This window comes from Somniosus microcephalus, chromosome 4 (assembly GCF_052327205.1).
Source record: "Somniosus microcephalus isolate GS21.2 chromosome 4, FLI_Smic_1.0, whole genome shotgun sequence".
In the NCBI taxonomy this organism is placed as follows: Eukaryota; Metazoa; Chordata; class Chondrichthyes; order Squaliformes; family Somniosidae; genus Somniosus; species Somniosus microcephalus.
Window position 1 is genome coordinate 296,690,460 of NC_140990.1, and position 16,608 is coordinate 296,707,067.

General features: G+C 44.2%; 1 protein-coding gene across 1 annotated transcript in view; it reads right to left on the reverse strand.

The window, feature by feature from the left end:
• Positions 1-16,608, reverse strand: part of LOC147120556 (low-density lipoprotein receptor-related protein 1-like) — a 2,135,446-nt gene that overhangs the window by 1,208,955 nt on the left and 909,883 nt on the right. The window lies entirely within an intron of this gene.

Here is a 16,608-nt window from a genome sequence, read left to right on the forward strand (position 1 = left end):
TCAGTGTCTGGTATTCAAGTGCTGGATGGTTCAAAAGGTAATAAAAATTATTAAAGAATCTAATATCCCATTTCTGCAGAGAAACACTATTCTGTAAATTATTTTTCAGTTAACACGGAATGTTAAGCAACTCAATTTTAAAACCTATAAGGGCTTTCTTGCACTTGTCAGTGCATTAACCTTCAGTTCTTTTAGAACAATGCAAGACTCACTAGAATCAGTGAAGTCAGAGTGCTTCTTTTTCTATTAGGGCCATCATTTCTTCTGCCTTTTCTTTGTCTACCAAGTTGGTTGCGTGACATTGTTCATTTTTATTCCGAGGAATGTTTTTGTTTAGCAAAATGGCAAGTCTATCAAGTCTCTTGTATTTGGCAAGAGGCTTAAATGGGAGATCATTATCTTTGGCCATCAGCTAAGGATTTCAATTTATTGTGCATGTACTATGTTGATAATTCCCAGAATTGTTCTTGCCTTCTCTGTTAGAAAGCGAGATGGAAGCAAAGCTATTTCAGCATTTACAGTGATAAGGAAGAGTCATAGAGTCATAGATTTATACAGCACAGAAAGAGGCCCTTCAGCCCATCGTGTCCACACCGGCCATCAAGCCCTGTCTATTCTAATCCCATTTTCCAGCATTTGGTCCGTAGCCTTGTATGCTATGACATTTCAAGTGCTCATCTAAAGGCTTCTTGAATGATGTGAGGGTTCCTGCCTCTACCACCATTTCAGGCAGTGAGTTCCAGATTCCAAAAGCTTTTCCTCAAATCCCCTCTAAACCTCCTGCCCCTTACCTTGAAACTATGCCCCCTGGTTATTGACCCCTCTACTAAGGGGAAAAGTTCCTTTCTATCTAGCCTATCTATGCCCCTCATAATTTTGTACACCTCAATCAGGTCCCACCTCAGCCTTCTCTGCTCTAAGGAAAACAACCCCAGTCTGCCCAGTCTCTCTTCATAGCTGAAGGACTCCAGCCCAGGTAACATCCTGGTGAATCTCCTCTGCACGCTCTCCAATGCAATCACATCCTTCCTATAGTGTGGCGACCAGAACGGCACACAGTATTCCAGCTGTGGCCTAACTAGCGTTTTGTACAGCTCCATCATAACTTCCCTGCTCTTATATTCTATGCCTCAGCTAATGAAGGCAAGCATCCCATATGTAAGATTTCGCAATAATTTCAAAATTTCCTACAGTTCCGAAGATTGATTTTTGATTAAAAAAAACCTGGGTAGAATATACCTTTAAAAATCCAGGGATCAAACCGGCTGTCAGACCTCGTGGCAGAAGACAAAAGGACAGTCTCTCTTCAAAGCATGGGCTGACAAAGAGGACTGAAAAGGCAGCCTGTGTGTGTCTGTGAAAAAGGATAATCAAAGATGGCTGTCCGACCTTGTGGCAGGAGACACCACACAGACTGTGTGCATATGAAAAGGGAAAATCAAAGCTGGCTGACAAAGGATTTAGAAAAAACCCCAGCCCTTGAAGCAATGGAGTAGTTACACTGTCAATCAAAGGCAGTTCAGGGAGTTTCCCTCCCTGCAGGACAATCGATGTTTGTTTACACTAAACTGCTACAATGTTGAACCACTTGAGACTGCCAATCAATTGCGGTTGGGCGTGACCACAGGACAATTAGTTTGTTTACACTAACATTCAAGGGCTGTTTACTCAGCCATTAAGGAAATAGACATGGTTTTTCAAACTGGGACAGTTTCATTCAACCCATCACAAGAATGGGGATGCATTCAAAAACCCATCACAATGAATGGGTGATTCATCCAAAACCCATCACAGTCAATGGGGACAGTTTGGATCCCTTTTGTTTAGCCCAGATGCATCCGGATTTAGGCGGGAAGATTTTGGCCCCAAATGGGGTATAAGATAGCTTCTCAAGAAGCTATCTCTCTCTCTCTCTGCAGCCTTGCCTCCGTGCCCTCTACAACTTGGGAGCCCGCCCAAGGGAGTGGAATACCAGCAGTTACTTTTTAAACACTGGGGTATCTCTATCTTCAGGGTGGTGAAGAATCTAAGACCGCAAGGGCACGGGGCAGGCGTTCATTGGTGAGCATACATTTTCTGGCCCATTACAAGGTAACTTAGAATAGGTATAAGGGTGGGAATTAAGGGGAATTTTGTTAAACTGTTATTTTAGTCAATTTTCTCTCGTTGTGTCCGTTTTCTCCTCCCCTATTTAAATAACAGTGTTGCACTAAGCAGAAAGATGCTGTAGTCAACACTAAGTAGCTGTATTAAAAGTGCTGTATCTAAGTAACAGTGTTGTACTAAGAAGTAAAGTGCTGCATTTAAGGAACAGTGTTCTATTAAGCAAACGAGTGCTGTAGTAGATGCTAAAGTGTACTGTGAGAAGTAAAGTGCTGTATTTCAGCATAGGTGTGCTGTATTGTTTATTTTCAATTTGTTTCTTTTTGTTTCAATAAATACTGGTCTGTTTTGCACCCAACCATGAGTCACGTTTTCTGTCTACATTGCTACCAAATAAGTCTGGCGGTCAGAACCAGGAATAGGGGAGCACTTTGAAACCGCATGGGGGTCCCTGGAGCAGCTCAGAGGCTTCTGACTGGCCAGAGACAATAACCCCAGCCCCGTTTATTAATTCCTACAAAATGGTGACCGTGGCAGGGACGTCGGCAACGGTGTGCGATGTAGCAGACGGTGGTTTGGGTCTGGAAAGAGCAGCAGTTATTGGTTTTCTTCTTATCCCACTGGTTTGTTTATGGTTGGGTGCCTGCAGGCTTGGGGAAGTCACCCGCAGGCTTAGTGAATCTAGAGCAGAGAGTTGGGATTGGGAAAGGGAGGTCGAAGAATACCAGGCCAAGATAGAGCGCCTGGTGGTTCAGTTTAGTGAGGGCAAAAGCCACACGAGGCATGAGTCAGAGTACCTGAAGTGCCTAGTTGCAGAGGCCAAGAGCAATGAGATGAGCGTGCGGGAGGAGAACGCTCGCCTCATACAAGAAATAAAAGAGCAGGAGGAAAAGGTTAGGGAGGTAAAGGCAGCATATAAGCTGGCCTGTGAGCAAGGGTTTGAGGAAGCAGATCATGGCCCCTGTAGGGCAGAGATAGAAAGCTTGAATATGGCTTTAAAGAGGGCAAAGGGGATGATATGTCTGATCAGCCCAAAGGCAGGTCCGAGCTTTCAGGAGCTCTGGCAGCAAAGGTGGGTGGAGGATGAGGTGGTAGAGACAGGAATTTCCCCCCCTCCCCGGGTTGAGTCACTATTGGAGGCAGTGCGGTCTGTTCTGACTGGCCAGGGGAGCATAGCAGCCACCACCGGTGCTTTGACCCCGTCTGCCCCATCCCATTCCCAGCAATGGCTGGAGCCAGCGCAACCTGTTGACCTGTGTCCCCGCGAAAATGCTGAGGGGAGCAGGCCCTATGTTGGGATGGGGGTGAAGACGGGGCAGGGGAGATATTCGGTGGACACTGGAGCCTCCAGCATGGTGGTCCACTCGGAAGACCTGACCAATTCCCCCCGGTCTAACAAGGTCCCATTTAACTTAATGGGACCCACAGGGAAACAGGCAGCTGGGAGTGAACCTGAGGACAGAAATCCCCAGCCTGCAGTGGGTACGAGCTCACAGGCTGCACAGGCAGGCACTGTGGCTTGTGTTAGGAGAGGAGCCATTCATGACCAGTGCGAGCTGTTTAAGCAGGGGAACAGGAAAGGAGAGTTCTGGGACCCCTGTAGAGCAGGTCCGGTAGCAACAATCCGGGATAAAGGGGGCACACATGGGGATAGCTTTGGCCCCGGACCAAAAGCAGGTCCAAGCCCAAGACTCCACCTTTAAAGCCACCCTGGCGAGGGAGAAGGATTTTGAACAGGATTACTGGCAGGCAGCCAGTTATATCAAACAATGCAGGTTGTTTGAGCTGGGGGCAGGGAAACAGGCAGCTGGGATTGTGCCTGAGATTAGAAATCCACAGCCTACAGCGCGCACACACACACAGACTGCTCACGCAGGCGCAGTTGTGTGTATGAGAGGAGAAGTCCCCCAGCACTTGGCCCGAGCGATTCCCCCTCTCTTGTGGGACTCCGGGGAGGAGCTTGAACCAGGTTTTAGACCTGAAGGGGAAGGCTCTCAGCCACCGGCAGCCAGTGGCAAGGGATTGCCTGTCCCCAGCCCAGGTTTGGGAAGGGAGGGACCCGAAGGAGGAGGTCCCCAGCCAGCAGGGAGTGTGACCCGAGCTAAGGGTTTGCTCGCCGGGGTAGCCCCACCAGCGACTTTCCCTAGGAGGTCCCTTCGGTTGCTCCAGCCCAAGAGAGTATGGTCATCCACTTTCCAGTGGAGTAGGGCGGTCTCCCAAGTCAGGGAGAAGCGAAAAGGCAGAAGTCCCCAACCAGCAGCCATAAGCTGCGAGGGACCAGATGTTGGAGTCAGTCCAGCCGCGTCGCAGGGAGCAGCCTGTGGCAGCCCAAACAGGGATTAAGCTGGCTGCCCAGTGACGGTCGGCGCTTGTATATAGCTTTGTGCAAGTAATGTGCAATTAAAGGATTAAGGTAGTGCGTGTTAATTTTAGATTTTATATTGCAATTATTATTAGTGTATAAGTTTTAAGTATGGTACCGTTCCAGAATTGTATTGTGAATCGAGGTCGCGGGACCTGATTACACTCTCCCGAGCCAGGGGATCTGGCTAGATGTTTTTTTTAAGTCTTTTTCAGAGTTCCAGAAGGCACAGAGGACCAGCGTGTCATTGGATGCTCAAGGAAGGAGCACTCCTAGCCCACGAAGGAAGGGGTCTGCAGGAGGCAGATACCCACAACCTTTAAACTGTTATTGGAAATTCAATTAAGATTAAGAATTTACAAAAGCTTGTTAATTATTTTACTGCTTGTTTGGAGTTAAGGGAACAAATTGCATATGCCTAGGAATTGTTGTGTTTGCATGGTGAAAATTTAAAATACATTTATGGCTGAAGAATAGTGCCATCTAATAAAGTGTCAGGCAATTGCATTGTAATAAAAAAAAAGAGGAAGCTCATTTTCTTCCATGTGTATTTTTAGCAGATATGTTGGCTGGGTAACAATCCCATTAAAGATGTTGGGCTGAAAATTCAGTAGGCTTAGTGCCCCATTTGGGGCGCTGAAGGGCCTAGCGCCGCAGTTATGGCCAGTTTGAAAATTCAGTGGGGCCCTTCCGTCGGCGTTACACCGGTTGCGCTGCGCCGGCACCGATGACGTCATCGGTGTGCGCAGCATCCCGGTTGCCGTGGTGACGGGCCCCAGTGCCGAAATTGAGTTGCGGCCGCCTCGCCCGTGGCAGCCGCAACTAAGATTTTTTCAACTGAGTCTTCCCCGAGTTAGCGCCGGCGCATTAAGGTCGCGCGGCGGCCGGCCGCTTTCCCACCGGCCGCCTGCCCGCACCTCCCTCCCCGGACTCGTCCACCCGCCCCCCGCGGAACAGATGCATCTGGCCTGCAAGCCCGGCACTTGTCCGAGGTGCCGGGCTCATTTTTTTCAATATTTGAACGGACAGCGGGCGGGTGCAGGCAGCTCCTCCTTAACTGAAGGAGGAGGCCTGCACTTCCCCAGCCTGCCGCACCGCATCGGGTCCCGCAGCGCCGGATTAGCGCCGCAATGCGGCAGTCAGCGCCCATTGGGAGGCGCTCACGCCCGCCAGTAGCGCCGGCAGCCGTCTGGGCGCAGCGCTACTGAATTTTTGGCGCGCGCAGGGGGACTTAGCGCCGGCACTAAATTTCTGGCGCTAAAGCCCTGGCGCGGCGCCAACTCAATTTCTAGGCCGTTGTATCATGTTAAAAACCATGTCGCAAGTGGTGCAGGGGCATTGGACCCCCTCCATGCTTGAAATTGTGAATACAAGTGGTGCAGGGGCATCGGACCCCCTCCATGCTTGAATTATTGTAAATGCGAGTGATGCAGGGGCATTGGACCCCTCCGTGTATTGATTATTTAATTAATCTTGTTTTTCTGTCGACAGATGCCTACCGTGTACTGCGATTCTCTCTGGGTAGGGGAGATGGAGGTGTCGGGGGATCAAAGATAGATTTAGATAAGTATTAAGGGAAGGTTGTTTGTAGGGGGTCAGAAATTATTGCTCACCTTTGGACAGGATACTACAAGCAAGTTTTAGTTTCTGATGGGGGACTGTAAGATTTCACAATAATTTTGAAATTTCCTACAGTTCTGAAGATTGATTTTTGATTAAAAAATACTTGGGTAGAATATACCTTTAAAAATCCAGGGATCAAAATGGCCGTCAGACCTCGTGGCAGAAGACCAAAGGACAGTCTCTCTTCAAAGCACGGGCTGACAAAGAGGACTGAAAAGACAGCCTGTGTGTGTCTGTGAAAAAGGATAATCAAAGATGGCTGTCCAATCTTGTGGCAGGAGACACCACACAGACTGTGTGCATATGAAAAGGGGAAATCAAAGATGGCTGACAAAGGATTTAGAAAAAACCCCAGCCCTTGAAGCAATGGAGTAGTTAAACTGTCAATCAAAGGCAGTTCAGGGAGTTTCTCTCCCTGCAGGAAAATCGATGTTTGTTTACACTAAACTGTTACAATGTTGAACCACTTGAGACTGCCAATCAATTGCGGTTGGGTGTCACCACAGGACAATCAGTTTGTTTACACTAACATTCAAGGGCTGTTTACTCAGCCATTAAGGAAATAGACATGGTTTTTCAAACTGGGACAGTTTCATTCAACCCATCACAAGAATGGGGATGCATTCAAAAACCCATCACAATGAATGGGTGATTCATCCAAAACCCATCACAGTCAATGGGGACAGTTTGGATCCCTTTTGTTTAGCCCAGATGCATCCAGATTTGGGCGGGAAGATTTTGGCCCCAAATGGGGTATAAGATAGCTTCTCAAACATAGAAACATAGAAACATAGAAGATAGGAGCAGGAGTAGGCCATTCGGCCCTTCGAGCCTGCTCCGCCATTCAATGAGATCATGGCTGATCATCCAAATTCAGTACCCTGTCCCTGCCTTCTCCCCATATCCCTTGATCCCTTTAGCCTTAAGAAATATATCCAACTCTTTTTTGAATATATTTAATGAACTGGCCTCCACCACCCTCTGTGGCAGAGAATTCCACAGGTTCACCACTCTCTGGGTGAAGAAATTCCTCCTCATTTCAGTCCTAAATGGCTTACCCCTTATCCTTAGACTATGACCCCTGGTTCTGGACTCCCCGGCCATCATAAACATCCTTCCTGCATCTAGTCTGTCCAGGCCTGACAGAATTTTATAGGTTTCGATGAGATCCCCTTTCAATCTTCTAAACTCCAGTGAGTATAAGCCCAATCGACACAATCTCTCCTCATACGTCATTCCTGCCATCCCAGGTATCAGCCTGGTGAATCTTCACTGCGCCCCTTCCATGGCAAAAACGTCCTTCCTCAGGTAAGGTGACCAAAACTGCACACAATACTCAAGGTGTGGTCTCACCAAGGCCCTGTACAACTGTAGCAAGACATCCTTGTTCCTGTACTTGAACCCTCTTGCTACGAAGGCCAACATACCATTTGCCTTCTTAACCGCAAGAAGCCATCTCTCTCTCTCTGTAGCCTCGCCTCCGTGCCCTCTACACCTTGGGAGCCCGCCCAAGGGAGTGGAATACCAGCAGTTACTTTTAAACACTGGGGTATCTCTATCTTCAGGGTGGTGAAGAATCTAAGACCGCAAGGGCATGGGGCAGGCTTTCATTGGTGAGCATACATTTTCTGGCCCATTACAAGGCAACTTAGAACAGGTATAAGGGTGGGAATTAAGGGGAATCTTGTTAAACTGTAGTTTTAGTCAATTTTCCCTCGCTGTGTCTGTTTTCTCCTCCCCTATTTAAATAACAGTGTTGCACTAAGCAGAAAGATGTTGTAGTGAACACTAAGTAGCTGTATTAAAAGTGCTGTATCTAAGTAACAGTGTTGCACTAAGCAGAAAGGTGCTGTAGTGAACACTAAGTAGCTGTATTAAAAGTGCTGTATCTAAGTAACAGTGTTGTACTAAGAAGTAAAGTGCTGCATTTAATTAACAGTGTTTTATTAAGCAAACGAGTGCTGTAGTAGACGCTAAAGTAAACTGTGAGAATAAAGTGCTGTATTTCAGCATAGGTGTGCTGTATTGTTTATTTTCAATTTGTTTCTTTTTGTTTCAATAAATACTGGTCTGTTTTGCACCCAACCACGAGTCACGTTTTCTGTCTGCATCACTACCGAATAAGTCCGGCGGTCAGAACCAGGAATAGGGGAGCGCTTCGAAACTGCACGGGGGTCCCTGGAGCAGCTCAGAGGCTTCTGACGGGCCAGAGACAATAACACCAACCCCGCTCATTAATTCCTACAATATGCCTTTTTATCCACCTTATCTACCTGTCCTGCTGCCTTCAGGGATCTATGTACATGCACACCAAGGTCCCTCTGATCCTCTGTCCTTCCTAGGGTCCTACCATTCATTGTGTACTCCCTTGCCTTGTTAGTCCTCCCAAAATGCATCACCTCACACTTTTCAGGGTTAAATTCTATTTGCCACTGTTCTGCCCATCTGACCAACCCGTTTATATTGTCCTGTAGCCTGAGGCTTCCCTCCTCGCTATTTACCACTCCACCAATTTTTGTGTCATCTGTGAACTTACTGATCATACCTCCTACATTCATATCTAAATAATTAATGTACACTACAAACAGCAAAGGACCCAGCACCGATCCCTGCGGTACACCACTGGACACAGGCTTCCAGTCACAAAAACAACCTTTGACCATCACCCTCTGCCTCCTGCCACTAAGCCAATTTTGGATCCAATGTGCCAAATTGCCCTGGATCCCATGGGCTCTTACCTTCTTGACCAGCCTCCCATGCGGGGCTTTGTCAAAAGCCTTACTGAAGACTCTGTATTCAAACAATTAGCTCTTTGGTGGACTTTCTCTACCTCTCTGAATGTTGGAATAGTCTTACCTCTAAAACTACTCTCCAAGGAGAGAAAGGATATGAAGATACTCACAAACTGCCTAGCCAGGCAAAAGAGAATTACAGAAAATGGAAGTTAAAAAGAAAAAATAAGAGAAAGTCATAGAAAACATGATAAGAAAGAGGAGAGTGAATATAATAGTTACAACTGAACATCCACTGTGGCCATGTGACAGAAACAATCTGCAACTTTAGTAACATTTATGGTTTATGTGTGAGCAGATACCTTAGATATGCAACTTGTGGCCAAAATGAAACATCTGACATTTGCCCAAAGTTAATACACTTGCTAGACATCACCGATTGTTTATGTATTTTCAACAGACCTTAGCTGCATGTGACTTTTAAAGTTTTGCTCACTTTTTTAGCAAATTCTTTTCTGACCGGGTTGGTGGCCCTACATAGTAGGTGTCAAGAAAAAATGTCATTACATCATGTCTCAATCCTTAAGTTTTTGTTACGGCTATATGCCCATGTCTGCCAATTGGTTCATTTCCACAGCCACTGACTGACATTAAACACAAATAACAATGGTTCCAAATTGTCTCCATAAATGGAATAAAATGCTTATATTTTGTTAAATCTATACATATTAGATTCATGTTAGACCGATAAAAAAATATATAAATTAATGCATTAAAAGTAATAGACATTCAGCCATGCACTTATGGCATGGAAGCAAGTTACAGGAACTCTTTGTAGAATATTTTTGGAAAGGCAAAACAATGAGGTGATCCCTGAAGTGGAACACTAGAGTGAAAAAAAGTTTTTTTTTTTTTTACAGAGATTATGAAGCAGTTAAAAAGAATCATAAATTGAGTCACGATGGCGGCCGAGACGGTCCGGTGCTAGCGTGCTCTCCCTGCTTCAGGTGGCCCGCTCTCGCCGCTCGCTCCCGCAACCGGAACAAAGTGTTCGGGGAGTCGGGCGGAGGCAGTGCAGCGTGGCAAGCAGCAGCAGCAGCCACAACGACCCGTTGGAGCACGTCGGCCGGCAGCTCCTCGGCGGGAAGGCATTCCGACTGGGAGGAGGGGAGCCGAGCATGGCGGCCAGAGGCCGGACCGGGAGTGGGAGAAGCAGGCCCCGGGCCGTCGGACCATGGAGCCGGTGACGGTGAGGAGGAGGCCGCGGCGACCGGAGCATTCACATCCCAACGATGTGTTCGGCGAGTCGGGCGGAGGCAGCGCAGCGCAACGAGCAGCAGCAGCAGCCACAACGACCCGCTGCAGCATGTCGGCCGGCAGCTCCAGGGCGGGAAGCTCGCAGTCCGACTGGGAGGAGGGGAGCCGGGCATGGCGGCCAGAGGTCGGATCGTGAGCGGGAGAAGCAGGCCACCACACGTGGAGCCGGCAACAGTGAGGAGGATGCCGCGGTGACGGTGAGGAGCAGCTGAGGGACATCTTGCTCCCACTGCCACTGGAAGCCATTGAACTGACTTTCTGAACACGGCGCTGTAAGAATAGCTGACGTGTCCCTACGGGGAGTAAGCATTCCATTGTACTTGTACTTGTACTGGTTACATATGGCAAATAAAATTGAATTGAATTGAATTGAATTGAATTGAATTGAATTGAAGGCACAAATTATCTCTCTCAGATGATGACCTCAGGAACTATTTGATGAAATTACTGTTGCTAAAGACCAAAAAGTTGTTCTAAATTTTAAAGGCTATCTAATTTCTCCTCATCCTCATGAGTTTTGATTTTTTTTTAATACGTTTTCCTGTTGTTGAGAAGTTTTCTTTCCCAGACACACTATTTATGGGGTCAAAAAGCAATTAGAAGCACACATATGGAACTACTCTAGTGTTCAGATGATTTGAATAAAGGTAGAGGCCTAGAAGATATCCCTGTGGCTTAATGATTTTTAATGCTTGTCAAAACTTCTTCAATTCACATTATGCCAAAGCTCCAGTAATTTACACAATTTCTGTCAGAAACAGTGAGCAGGTTTAGTGTTGGTTATTATAAATAAAAAGCTCATTGGAGACTATCCCAAAATCCATATCCTGTTTTCCATTCACCCTAGTTGTCTGAACGATGGAAAAAATTACTTGGCAACATTCTGACCCATAATTCAAACTTCGAATCTCTGCTACCCATAAAAAGAGTCCTTTTGGAGCAAAATTTTAAATTGGGAGATTTCTGCACAGTACATAAAATCATTAAAGAAAATATCAACCTATGGCAGTGATCTGGCACAATGCCTTTTTTTTAAGTATACTTGGTAAAGCAATAAACTTGGAAAGCTGGGAACAAAGAAGCATTTACAACTCACACCCAAGCATCTATTCACTCTTTCCACCAGATGAAGAAAAGGATATCATATTAGTAATGAACATTTATATTTATTGAGCTGTACGGACTAAAAGCAAGAGGCTTACAGAAGTTTTCTTCTTCAGATTCAAGAAATGTCTTACTGGGTTATTTGTGTCAGAACTTTACACACTTGCAGAGGATCAAACTTATAAGATATCTCTAACATAGAAAAACCTTCCATGGTGCTTCACAGGAGCATTATCAAACAACATTTGCCACATAAGGGGATATTAGGGCAGATGACCAAAACCTTGGTCAAAGAGGTAGGTTTTAAGGAGCATCTTAAAGGAGGAAAGAAAGGTAGAGAGGTGGAGAGAATAAAGAGGGAATTTCAGAGCTTAGGGCCTCGGCAGCTGAAGGCACAGATGCCAATGGTTAAGCGATTAAAATCGGGGATGCTCAAGAAGCCAGAATTGTGGGAGCGCACATATCTCAGAGGGTTGTAGGGCTGGAGTAGGTTATAGAGAGACTATGGAGGGATTTGAAAACAAGGATGTGAATTTAACCCGGAGCCAATGTAGGTCAGTGAGCACAGGGATGATGGGTGAATGGAACTTGGTGCGAGTTAGGATAAGTTAACTGAAATCCTGCAATTATATTATTTTCACAATTTACCATGATTAACAATAGGGTGAATGAGCTGAGGATGGTATAGCATATAAGAGGGTAAAGTTGCAATAATCAGCAGAAGCTGGAGGTTTATGGAGTCTTATGTTGGCAGGAAATCAGTCACTTTAGGGAATGTCAACATAAGAGACTCTCAGCTAACATTAAAGCTCATGGAATGAAGGCAAATTATTGACTTGGTTAGGAGATTGGTTAGGGGTAGAAGGCAGAGTGTAGGAATAATGGGTATGTACTCAAATTGCAAGGAAGTGACTAGTGGTGTCCCACAAGGACCATAGCTGGGGCCTCAACTATTCACTATATTTATTAATGACTTGGATAACATAATACAGAGCCATATATCCATGTTTGCCAATGACACAAAGATAGGTAGCATAGTAGGTAGTGTAGATGAGTGCATAACATTACAAAGAGATATTGATAGATTAAGCGAGTGGGTAAAACAATGGCAGATGGATTTCAGTGAAGGTAAGTGTGAGGTCATTCATTTTTGACCAAATAAGGATAAGGCTGAGTATTTTTTTATAAATGTTGAAAAGCTAGGAGCAGTGGAGATCCAAGGATATTTAGGGGTCCATGTACACCAATCACTAAAATATATTGGTCAAGTACAAAAAATAATCAAAAAGGTAGAATGGAATGTTAGCCTTTATGGTCCAGAAATTCCGTTCGCAGCCCTCCCGCGGGCGGAGGGCTGCGATTTGGAAAAATCTCCGCCTGGACCAGAGGGCTCCCGGGAGGTGCAGAGTTCCATTGCTGTGCCTCTTCAAACTGCCAGTGTGCAGGGCCCATGTATCCCAGGGGCGCAGGTAGTTCGCAGCGTCCCTGGGATCACGTGGGCCATGGGGAGCTAATCAGAGCAGGGAATCGCCATTCTTAGATTTGACAGGAAGAATATGAATAGAGATCAACCCCAAAACATAAGTAAAACTTCAAATTTTAAAAAAAATCACTTTTTAAAAAATGACTATAAATTACATAAATTAACTATTTTAAACAAAAATTAAAATTTTTGAAAAATATAATTAAAGATTTTAACGGGGCTACAAATAAACTTACCATTCTTTAAAGTATTTTAAAATGATAAACCAGTGGAAATTTTTTTTTTTTTACTTTCTTCAACTCTTAGCCTGGTAAAAGCAGGCGCAAGGCGCAAGAATTGTAAGTGTTTTCTGCGGGCGGAGGGTCTCCAAAAAACAGAACTCTCCACCCACAGAGGCTCTGCCCCAGGGCAGGCGTCCGATCTGTCAAGAGCTTTCTTGACAGATCGGAAATGCTGGTTTCCAGCGCATGCGCAGTGCATGCCTGAAACCGGCATTTCCGATGTCCCTACGGGTGACCCGTAGGGAGCGGAATTTCTGCCTCAATATCTCGATGGCTAGAATATAAAGGGGAGGAAGTTTTGCTACAGCTATACAAAGCCCTGTTTAGACCACATTTAGAGTACTGTGTACAGTTCTGGGCCCCACACCTTAGAAAGGATATATTGGTCTTGAAAGGAGTGCTTTGCAGATTATCAGAATGTTACCAGGGCTCCAAAAATTAAATTATGAGGAGAGATTACATAAACTAGACTTGTATTCCCTGGAATATAGAAGGTTAAGGGGTGATTTTATTAAGGTTTTTAGGATTTTGAAAAGAATGCTTAGGTTTGATAGAGAGAAACTTTTTCTGCTGGTGGGGGAGTCTAGCACAAGGGGACATAACCTTAAAATCAGAGCCAGGCCATTCAGGAGAGAAGTTAGGAAACACTTCTTCACACAAAGGGTGGTAGGAGTGTGACACTTTCTCCCACAAAAAAGAAGTAGATGCTAGCTCAATTAATTATTTTAAATCTAAGATTGACAGATTTTGGCTAGCCAAGGGTATTAAGGGATATGGAGCCAAGGCGGGTGGATGGAGTTAGGATACAGATCAGCCATGATCTCACTGAATGGCGGAACAGGCTCAAGGGGCTGAATGGCTTACTTCTGTTCATATGCTAATGTCAGGCTTTAGGCAGGTGAAGTGTGTGTCTGTATTTATATGGGGTGGAAGAGGTCTTCACAGGCCTAACCAATTGGCGTGTGTTTCACTAGAGTGAGAATTACCAGCTGCATTTGGAAGCTCCATTTCAGTTTGCACTACTGAAAGTGAACTAAATGTATCACGGGGGTGGGGGCTATTTCTGTACTGTAAGACAATGTTTTGGTTCACATTTGTCAATGCTGCTGATTATTAGAGATTATATATGACTTACCTCATATTTGTTTGGGTATTATTTTTTCTTCTTGTAACATGCAACCACTTAAACGCAGTTCAACAAACTGTTCATTAAAAAATGGTGGGATGTTGATAACCAGTCAACTCAAAAAGTCATGCAACATAACTGAATTTATGTGGAATGTATTGAACTAAGGTGATTCCCTTGGTATAGAAACCACACATGAGAAAATAAATGATTGCCTTTCTGTTTATGTTAATTTGCTGTCCATTGAATTGCTGGCCATCAGGTAATTAACTTCAGTACATAGCATCCATAAAGCTACTTAATGCCCCAGGCAAAACAAAATGATTGATAGTTATTAAGTGACAGTGTGAGAAGAAATATTGAAGTCAAACACAAGTTATCAGATCACAAAAATGTAATCGGTTTTCTGATTTTAATTAAATTTGTCAACTCTTTTATAAATTATTTCACTTCTAATGATCATTTCAAGTTGTATTCCATCAAGGTATATATATTTAGAACAAAAAGATCACTTAATGCATTGGAAGTAAAGAAACCATCTCTGAGCCACGTAGACCAGGAAGGTCCCAGATTCAATCCCCAGCTGTACTGAGTTAGTTATACATGAACATTTATAACAATTATTACTACACAGAAACAGGCCCTTAGGCCAAACCAATCTGTGCTGTTGTTTAGCTTCCATCTCAACAAATAGTTATAATCACCTTTACCGACCTTGTTCCCATATCCGTTCAACTCATTTTTTATTCATACATCTATACAATCTAACCTTGAATGTTGACATGGTCTCTCCCTTAACCACTAACGTTGGAAGTGAATTCCACAGCCTCACAACTCGCTATATAAAGGACTTTCTCCTGCCTTCCGTTCTAAATCTCCTACAATTAAACTTGTATCAATGCCCTCTCATTCTTGACCCCTCAACTACTGGAAACAGTCTGCATCTATCGATCCTGTTCTGTTCTTTCATAATTTAAAAAATATCTATCATAATCGCCTTTCTGTTTATGTTAAGAACATGTATGTTCAAACAACAAAAAAATCCCAATCTTTCAAATCTTCCTTTGTATTTCCTCATACCAGGAAGCATCCTAGCTATACCCTCTCTAAAGCCTCAACCTCCTCCCTATAGCAATAGAGCCCAATACTCTAGAGCAAACAGTGCTCTAACTGAGGTCTTAGTAACATTTCATACAAGCTCATCACTACCTTTTGACTTTTATATTCTATAACCTTTTGTTACACACTTCCTACATTACAACAGTGACTATACTTCAAAAGTACTTAATTAGCTGTGAAGTGCTTTGGGAAGTCCTGAGATCATGAAATGTGCTATATAAATGCAAGTTCTTTCTTTAAAACCTAGAATGCCATTAGCTTTTTTTTTTACAGCTTTAACAAACTGAGGTGCTGCCTTTAATGTCCTGTGAATCTGTACCCCCAAATCGCTCTGTTCTTCCACAGCACCGAGCCTTCTTCCATTCAGAATTGAATTATCATGACCATTAGTGATTTTTTACCAAATGTATCAAATGTATCACACTTACTGACACCGAATTCCATCTGCCACTTTTTAGACCTTTGCAGCTTCCTTTGATTGGGAAGTTAAAACTAAGATAGGAAGTTAGGAAAGCTTTTTGACTGAAATCGTAATAGAGGTGTGCAATAAGGCATGAAGAAAGCGTTTATTATTTAAAATGTATACAGCCTCGTATCGTATCTCTCGAATATCTCAATTAATCATTTTAAATCTGCGATCAATAGATTTTTGCTAGCCAAGGGTATTAAGGGATATGCAGCCAAGGTGGGTGGATGGAGTTAGGATACAGATCAGCCATGATCTCATTGAATGGTAGAACAGGCTCGAGGGGCTGAATGGCCTTCTCCTGTTCCTATCTCCATGCACTTCACATACAGTTAATCAACTCTGAATGCAGTAACTGTTGTGTTGTAGGCAAACAGCAGCCATTTTGTACATAACAAGATCCTACAAACAGTAATAGGATGAATGACCAGTTATTCTGTTTATTGATGGAGATGATGTCGGGTGAGGGATATATATTGGCCAGGATGCTGGCAGAATTCTCTGCTATTTTTTGAATATTGCCAAGAGATCTATAGTATCCATCTAAACTAATGGAACAGAGAGAGAGTCCAATTTGAAGACACCTCTGACAATATAGCATTTTCTCTGTACGTCACTGGGGATTCAGTCTGGATTACCAGATTAGGCCATGAAGTGAATCATATAAATGAGTTTAAGAGAAATTTTGATTTTATTTCTTTTCTAAAGAAAGTAGCAAGGTGGTAAAAAGGTAGGTAGGGGTTGTATTAAAAAAATGAGAAATATTATTCAGCATAACAGTCCTTTCCTGCTCCTAAAAATTGTTATGCTCTTAGGACTAAACAGATTAAACATTTCCAACAAATATAAACAGGGTAGCTGCAGCAATCCTTTAGGGTCATATTGCAAAGCG